The following is a 7,389-nucleotide window of genomic DNA, read 5'->3' as shown; positions in this document are numbered from 1 at the left end:
CCCTCCTTGATAGCTAAGTAAGAGGTGAGCCAGAAGCTCTGGCAGCTGTATTACAGCTTTGTGAAGAAGCCAGTCTGAGAGGAAGAAGCGATTACTCAGAATTAGACAGAAGGCAGAGAAAGAGTCTTGCCTGTTTGGCACATTGGTCATCCCTGCCTTTCCTGAGATTTTATGACATGAGAAATAATTCCCTCAGTTCAAGTTGGTTTTTGTCTATTATAATCTTTTAAAAGGAGTGATTAATGTAGGAAAGTAGGAACTCTTGTCCTCCGACTTGGACTACAATGCAATCAGTCTTTCTAGGGCAGCAGAGAGCGGGGGCTCTAATGAAAGAAATACTCAGGGCTCCTCCAACAAGGGCATGTGTGTATTGATATATTCAGGACTGCTTCCAGAACTCTGCACTCCACATATTTCTAAAGGGCCTCCCCTCTCTCTGACTCCCTTCCTGACCCAGATTAACACTTCTAATCAGACCTAAGCGTCTTGAGCTCTAAGTTCCCTTCTTAAAGCCTTCTCAGATCTCTTACGTACTCTAGCTTCACTAAAGTCATTTAACTGGACTGCTGCCTAGTAAGTCTGGAGGCCAAGATCCAAAATATTGCTATGAGACCTCCAGGAATCTCTGCTTCATTCCTTCTTTCCTCTTTGGAGAGAAATGGACTTCTTAAACTCTTCTGAAGAATGACTTCACTGTGTTTTTCAAGTTGGAGAGAAACATGGGTTTCATCCCAACTTCTGCCTGGCTCCTTAGTCATGATATACTGACAATGGTCCCTCACTGAGAACTCTGCCAAGGGTAACTGAGCAGGAGCTGATTCCTCAGAGTTTGGTGGATGAGGGGTGGAGCTTCTTCCTCATACTTAGCTTTGCCACCAACCTGATGGCCTGAGAGGGGTGCTTTCCCCCATAGAAACTTGAACTTGAACATGGACAGATACTTTTCTTTTAAGACCTTGTGGACCCACTGAAAGCAATTTGGAGCATTCAAATAAGATTTTGCTAAAGATCTGTGGATAACAAAAGAAAAACAAGCAGAGGGAAACAAGAATCTAGATTACCTGGTTTGTAAGTTACGGTTCTTGCTCATGAACTCAAGTGCTCCTGTCTTATCTGCTTGTAATTTTGTATCCTGCCTTTTTATTATCCTGTGCATTCTTTCCCATTTTGCAGGTTCTGTCTTATTTTGGAGGAAGAACTTCCAAGTATCAATATAATAATCAAACAACTAGCGAGGACTTTTGATGCCTAAAGGTGCATAGACTCTGAGACGTCTTCAGAGCATCTCTTGACAAGACAACCTGGGCAAAAGTGAACATCCTTCAACTAGAGCAACCATTTCCCTCACAGTGCAGCAGCCACCACTCTCCTCAAAGAATGTGGGAACTTCTTGAAGAAGAGAATTGATGTATCAGCTAACTTTGTTGTATAACAAACTATCACTTAATGTTGCTGCTGCTGCTAAGTCACTTCAGTCGTGTCCGACTCTGTGCGACACCATAGACGGCAGCCCACCAGGCTCCCCTGTCCCTGGGATTCTCCAGGCAAGAATACTGGAGTGGGTTGCCATTTCCTTCTCCAGTGCAGGAAAGTGAAAAGTGAAACTGAAGTCGCTCAGTCATGCACGACCCTCAGCGACCCCATGGACTGCAGCCTTCCAGGCTTTTCCATCCATGGGATTTTCCAGGCAAAAGTACTGGAGTGGGGTGCCATTGCCTTCTCCGATCTCTTAACATTAGCCACCTTGAAACAATAACCATTATTTTTTCATGATTTTGTGGATTGACTGGCCAGTTATTTTGGTCTGGTAGCTACTTTGAATTGGATTTCCATCAGCCGCCCCCAGAAACCTAACAAAAATATAGGTTTGACCTTCTATTGACCTCAAATAGAAGATCAAAGGAGAAAAGCTCCTTTCCCTTGACAGACTTTTATAAAAATTTTTATTTTATATTATTTAACATTTTATAGTAATTTAACAATGTTATATTAGTTTTAGGTATACAGCAAAGTGATTCAGTTTTACATATACATATACTTATTCTTTTCCAAGTTCTTTTCCCATTTAGGTTATTACAGAGTACTGAGGAGAGTTTCATGTGTTATACAGTAGGTCCTTGTTGGTCATCTATCTTTTAAGTATAGTTCTTTGATACGTTGATCGTAACAGTGGACATAATTCCCTATGGTAGATGTAGCATCAGGGCCCCTTGTTACTATATTCCACTGAGTGTCTTCTCACTAGAAACCCCATCATTAGGAGAGGATTATATGCCTTATAGTTTATGAACTGATGTCAAATGAGTAGGAGTTAACTAAGATATCAAATTGCTGCATGTCAATAACTTTTATGCACTTTTGCTCATCACTTAGACTGCTTTAATTCTTCCTTCCCTACTTGTCTCATCCCAACCGGTTTTAGAACAGAGTTATTCTGGAAAGCATTCATTGAGTCAAACCTGACATAAACTATGAACTTAGCTCGTTACATCAACTTTCAAAATTAAACAGACTGTCCAGTGTTTAGGATACCAGAAGAACATGAAGAATCACAGACCAGCTTTCTTAGGAATTGTTTCTTAACTTAATTTGGGCATCATTCAGTAGGAAAGGCATGCCTAACCCGACTTAATATTAAACAGAGGTCTGAAGATATAAATAACTCAAATAAAGCAAATCAAGATCACCATCTCATTAGTAACAGGAGAGAAAATAAAATGAAAAAATAAGTTGGAAAAGACCAGACTCTGAACTTTTGAAGGGAAATATTTGCAAGTGAGAGACACTGAATAAAATCAAGTACAATGAGATGCTTAATGAAGGCAACATTACAAAAAAACACATAAAACAGGAGCTATTTAAAGAAAAATTATTTATCAGATGCTTGATGATATAAAATGCCACCTGAGTTAGACAAGAAAGCCTGAACAGGAAGCTCAGATGGCAGAGTTCTATTCAAGGCCTTTCCCTAAAATATTGTAACCATACATATTGGTGATAAATTTGCAGTGAGTACTTAAGTCCTAAAAAAGTTTCATAAGAAGAAAAATGAAAAAATACATGATTCCTTTTCAAAGATTCTTGTTAAGTCTCATCTAGACTAAGACGTTTATGGTCAATTGCTTTGCAAACAACCATAGCTAAAGATAGCACGGGTCACCAAAGGGGTATGGTATTTCCTATCTAGTCTCTCTGATACTAGTTAGAACATTAATGAAGAATATATAGACACTTCTCTCAACACCTTTGAAAACACACTTGGGCTTGGCTTCACTTCATTTATTGCCCTGTTTTCAACCAAAAATGTTAGCCAATATACTCCAAGGATTCCTATATGAGTTTTTGCTTCACTGAATTGATTTAAGGAAACTAAAGCTCAACATTCAGAAAACGAAGATCATGGCATCTGGTCCCACCACTTCATGGGAAATAGATGGGGAAACAGTGGAAACAGTGGCTGACTTTATTTTTTTGGGCTCCAAAAATCACTGCAGATGGTGACTGCAGCCATGAAATTAAAAGATGCTTACTCCTTGGAAGGAAAGTTATGACCACCCTAGATAGCATATTGAAAAGCAGAGACAATACTTTGCCAACAAAGGTCCGTCTAGTCAAGGCTATGGTTTTTCCAGTGGTCATGTATGGATGTGAGAGTTGGACTGTGAAGAAAGCTGAGTGCCGAAGAATTGATGCTTTTGAACTGTGGTGTTGGAGAAGACTCTTGAGAGTCCCTTGGACTGCAAGGAGATCCAACCAGTCCATTCTGAAGGAGCTCAGCCCTGGGAGTTCTTTGGAAGGAATGATGCTAAAGCTGAAACTCCAGTACTTTGGCCACCTCATGCGAAGAGTTGACTCATTGGAAAAGACTCAGATGCTGGGAGGGATTGGGGGCATGAGGAAAAGGGGACGACAGAGGATGAGATGGCTGGATGGCATCACTGACTCTATGGACGTGAGTTTGAGAGAACTCCAAGAGTTGGTGATGGACAGGGAGGCTTGGTGTACTGCAATTCATGGGGTTGCAAAGAGCCGGACACGACTGAGCGACTGAACTGAACTGAACTGAACTGAACCTCTATAAGCTCAGTTAACCTCTGCTAGTTGTATGGCTGGGCTATCTAAGGGAAGGAGGGTGAATGAATGAATGATCATTGGTCCCTTCTCAGTAGCATTATTATGCTGAAAAAAAAAATTAATTGAAGTTCCCTAATTTGGAGATGCAGTTAACTCATATACTGAGTCCCTGCATGATACAGGGTACAAGCATAGGCCCTTGATATACAGATCTCTGGCTAAGGGAGGGGTTTATTCATAGTTTGGGTAGTCCATGTCACGATTTACAAGATGGGCTATTGCTGTAGCACAATTGCGACTTAAAGTGACTTGTGTTTTGTTTGCTTTGTTTTTAACTATGTTCGTTCGTTTCCTAAATGGAACTTGAGTCTTTTGTTCCTTTTCTTTAATCAGAGAAGTGAAGTGAAATAGAAGCCACCTAATGCAGAGCTGGAGTGTGGGCTCGTGGAAATGGCCTTTCTGACTTTTTCTTTCCTAGCTGGGTGGCTTTGGGTTAATCTCTACACCTTTCTGTACCTGACCTTCATGAACTACAAGTATGGCAAGGATGACAGTAATGGTGTGCAGGTTCAAGGAATATTGTAAGGATGGACTGAATGAGTGTATGTGAGTGCCTAGTAGATTAGCACACATCATTATTGGCTAGCCAATCACTTACATTCACTTCTTACATTCCTGTGACTCAAAGGACACTTCTTCCCTCAAATGTAAAGCCAATCTTTGCCAGCTTCCATCTAAAGCCAGCAAATTAGTACAGAGAGGAGAGGGGAATCAAAGTAAATTTGGGCCTTAACTGCCTTAATTTTTGATTTGCAATTCAATTCATTTGCCACTAGAATGGGCTTCCTCAGTGGCTCAGCAGTAAAGAATCTGCTTGTCAATGCGAAGGTGTAGGCTTGATCCCTGGGTCGGAAGATCCCCTGGAGAAGGAAATGGCAACCCACTGTAATATTCTTGCCTGGGAAATCTCATAGAGGAGCCTGGTGACTTACAGACCATGGGGTCACAAAGAGTTGGGCATAACTGCGTGACTAAACAATAATCTTAGAATAGTTAGCCACTGGCTACTTTGGTCAAAGCACTCAACTTCTTCATACACAAAATACCGTGTCACCATTCTATTTAACCGTAAGTTGGTAGCAATGATAAATGACTTGAGTACTAGAATGTTTCGAGGCCAAATGAAAGTATTACAATTAGTGACATTAATAATTATTTTCTGATTATTGCTGCTTATCTTTTGGCTTTAGCAAAACTTGATTAGAGATTGAATTTTTATGTTAAACCCAAGAAAATAATCTCTCAACCTGGAATTTGGCCAGGTTACCATGCTGAGCAACAGTTTCAAAGAAAAAGATAATTGGGATTTTTAATAAGCTTTGAAATTTTCCTGAAAGGTGGGCTGAAAGTTACAAAAGACATGGTATTAGGCAGTGTGACTTTAAACAGTTCATTCAGGATATATCCTAGTGATAATATCTTTCTTCTGTACCATGATTAGCCAGAAAAATAATCTTTTATTAACTCTTCCCCTGATCTCCTTTGAGGAAATACTCCAAGGTCAGTTGTTGCCCAATCATAATGTCCCTAGGATAATTGACTGGTATTTTCAAATTTGATTAAGTCAATGGGACAAGTAAATCAACTCAATGCAAGAGACAGGGCAACCACTCATTTTTCTTGCCAAGCTATCAGCCAGATTTTATAAGAGATAATTCAGAATAGGGTTATGGCAATGCTTCTTTCCAATCCAATTACTAAAGCATCATGACTTGATCGTTATCTAGAAATGAAGCCCACCTGCTGCACTTTTTAAATGGGATCCATGCCTGAATTTTGTGGAAATAATGCCTTGCATTGTATAGAATGTGGCCTCTACCAATTGTTACTCTAATATTATTCAGGCTTTAGAAATCTGCCAAGTTTAAACACTGTGGCAGTAAGAAAAGAAAGAGACTCTGGGAAAGAGGAAATGAAATTAACTGAATAAATCCTAATTTGGAAGGGAGAAAAATGACAAATGGCAGAAAAATGCAAATGGCAGAGAGGCAAATAGTTTGCTCTAACGTCTTTGTCTTCTGATAATATTTTTGAACCAAGATTATATATGGACAGTTAAAGTTGAAAGATAAGTAATAAAAATATCTTGAGTCCTACTGGAATATCATGTTATATATTATTTTTTTTCCCATTCTTGGGGAAACAAACAAAAATTACATTAATTGCCACAAAAGAAAACCCAATCCCATTACATCTAGGTGAAAGTATACAATCACATTCGCTCCAAACTACTTCTTGTCCTCACCCATCGCTATGTAAGTCTTGGTTTTTCAGGGGAGATCCCTTTTTTGGGTGATGGAGGAGACTGTGCCTACAATCCTTAGCAATAATTTCCTGACTGCTAAGCAGCATTAGTCATGCATCCTCCTCATGCCCATAAATGGAGGATAAGCCTACACTGATGCTATCAGACGAATTTAAACAAGGCCTGTTCTGAGAGAACCCTCAGAGCCAGACTGACAACACTCCTGCAGCAAACCCATCTTCAATAGAAGTGTGTTTTGTTTCATCTTACACTTGGGCACACACTACTAACAGAGGCACAGAACAACTTGGATTGCGGGGATCGCTGTGCATACCTAGGGCTTGGAGCAGGCTTTCCATTGTGGTGTTAAGCTGGGGTGTTGCTCTGTAAGCCAAAGTTTAAGTCCATATACTCAGTGCTAAGAAGAGATTGTATTTCTTTTGATGAAGAGTTTCCTCTTCATCTTTGATTAGAGCAGTCACTCATTTATTTATTCATTTATTTGTTTATTTCCAAACATCCAGGTGCCTACCTGAGGGCCAGGTATTGGGCTTCAGGCTCAGCAACACTTGTGAGAGAAAAATGCGAGCGATTTTCACCATTCAGCCAAGCCAATAAAATCATCTAATTTTAAAGCAGCTTTACATTTTACTAACTCACTTACTTATGCCCTAGGAAGGCAGTATGATGTGGTAGAAGGAGCAATGGACCAATAATTAGAAATCCTGGGTTTAAGTTCCAGTTCTACCAGAAAGAGACTGCGTGACTGTGGGGCAGTTTACTTAACCTCTCTGGGCCTCACTTTCCTTTTTTGAAAAAATGAGTGGGTTGGACTTAAGATTCCTTCCATCTCTAAAATTCTTTTATTCTATACAGTAACACATTCCACAAAGTTTCCTTTGTGACCAGAATTAGTTGGTGAATTCCCAGCTCAAGTTTCCCTTTTGCTCTTTTATTGTTAAACCAAATATGAACAAGAAGTAATAATATTTTGTCACAGCCAACAAATT

The sequence above is a fragment of the Bison bison genome, unplaced genomic scaffold (assembly GCF_000754665.1).
Source record: "Bison bison bison isolate TAMUID 2011002044 unplaced genomic scaffold, Bison_UMD1.0 scf7180017864317, whole genome shotgun sequence".
Lineage (NCBI taxonomy): Eukaryota > Metazoa > Chordata > Mammalia > Artiodactyla > Bovidae > Bison > Bison bison.
The sequence above is the reverse complement of the archived record's forward strand: the minus strand, read 5'-3'. Positions refer to the sequence as shown.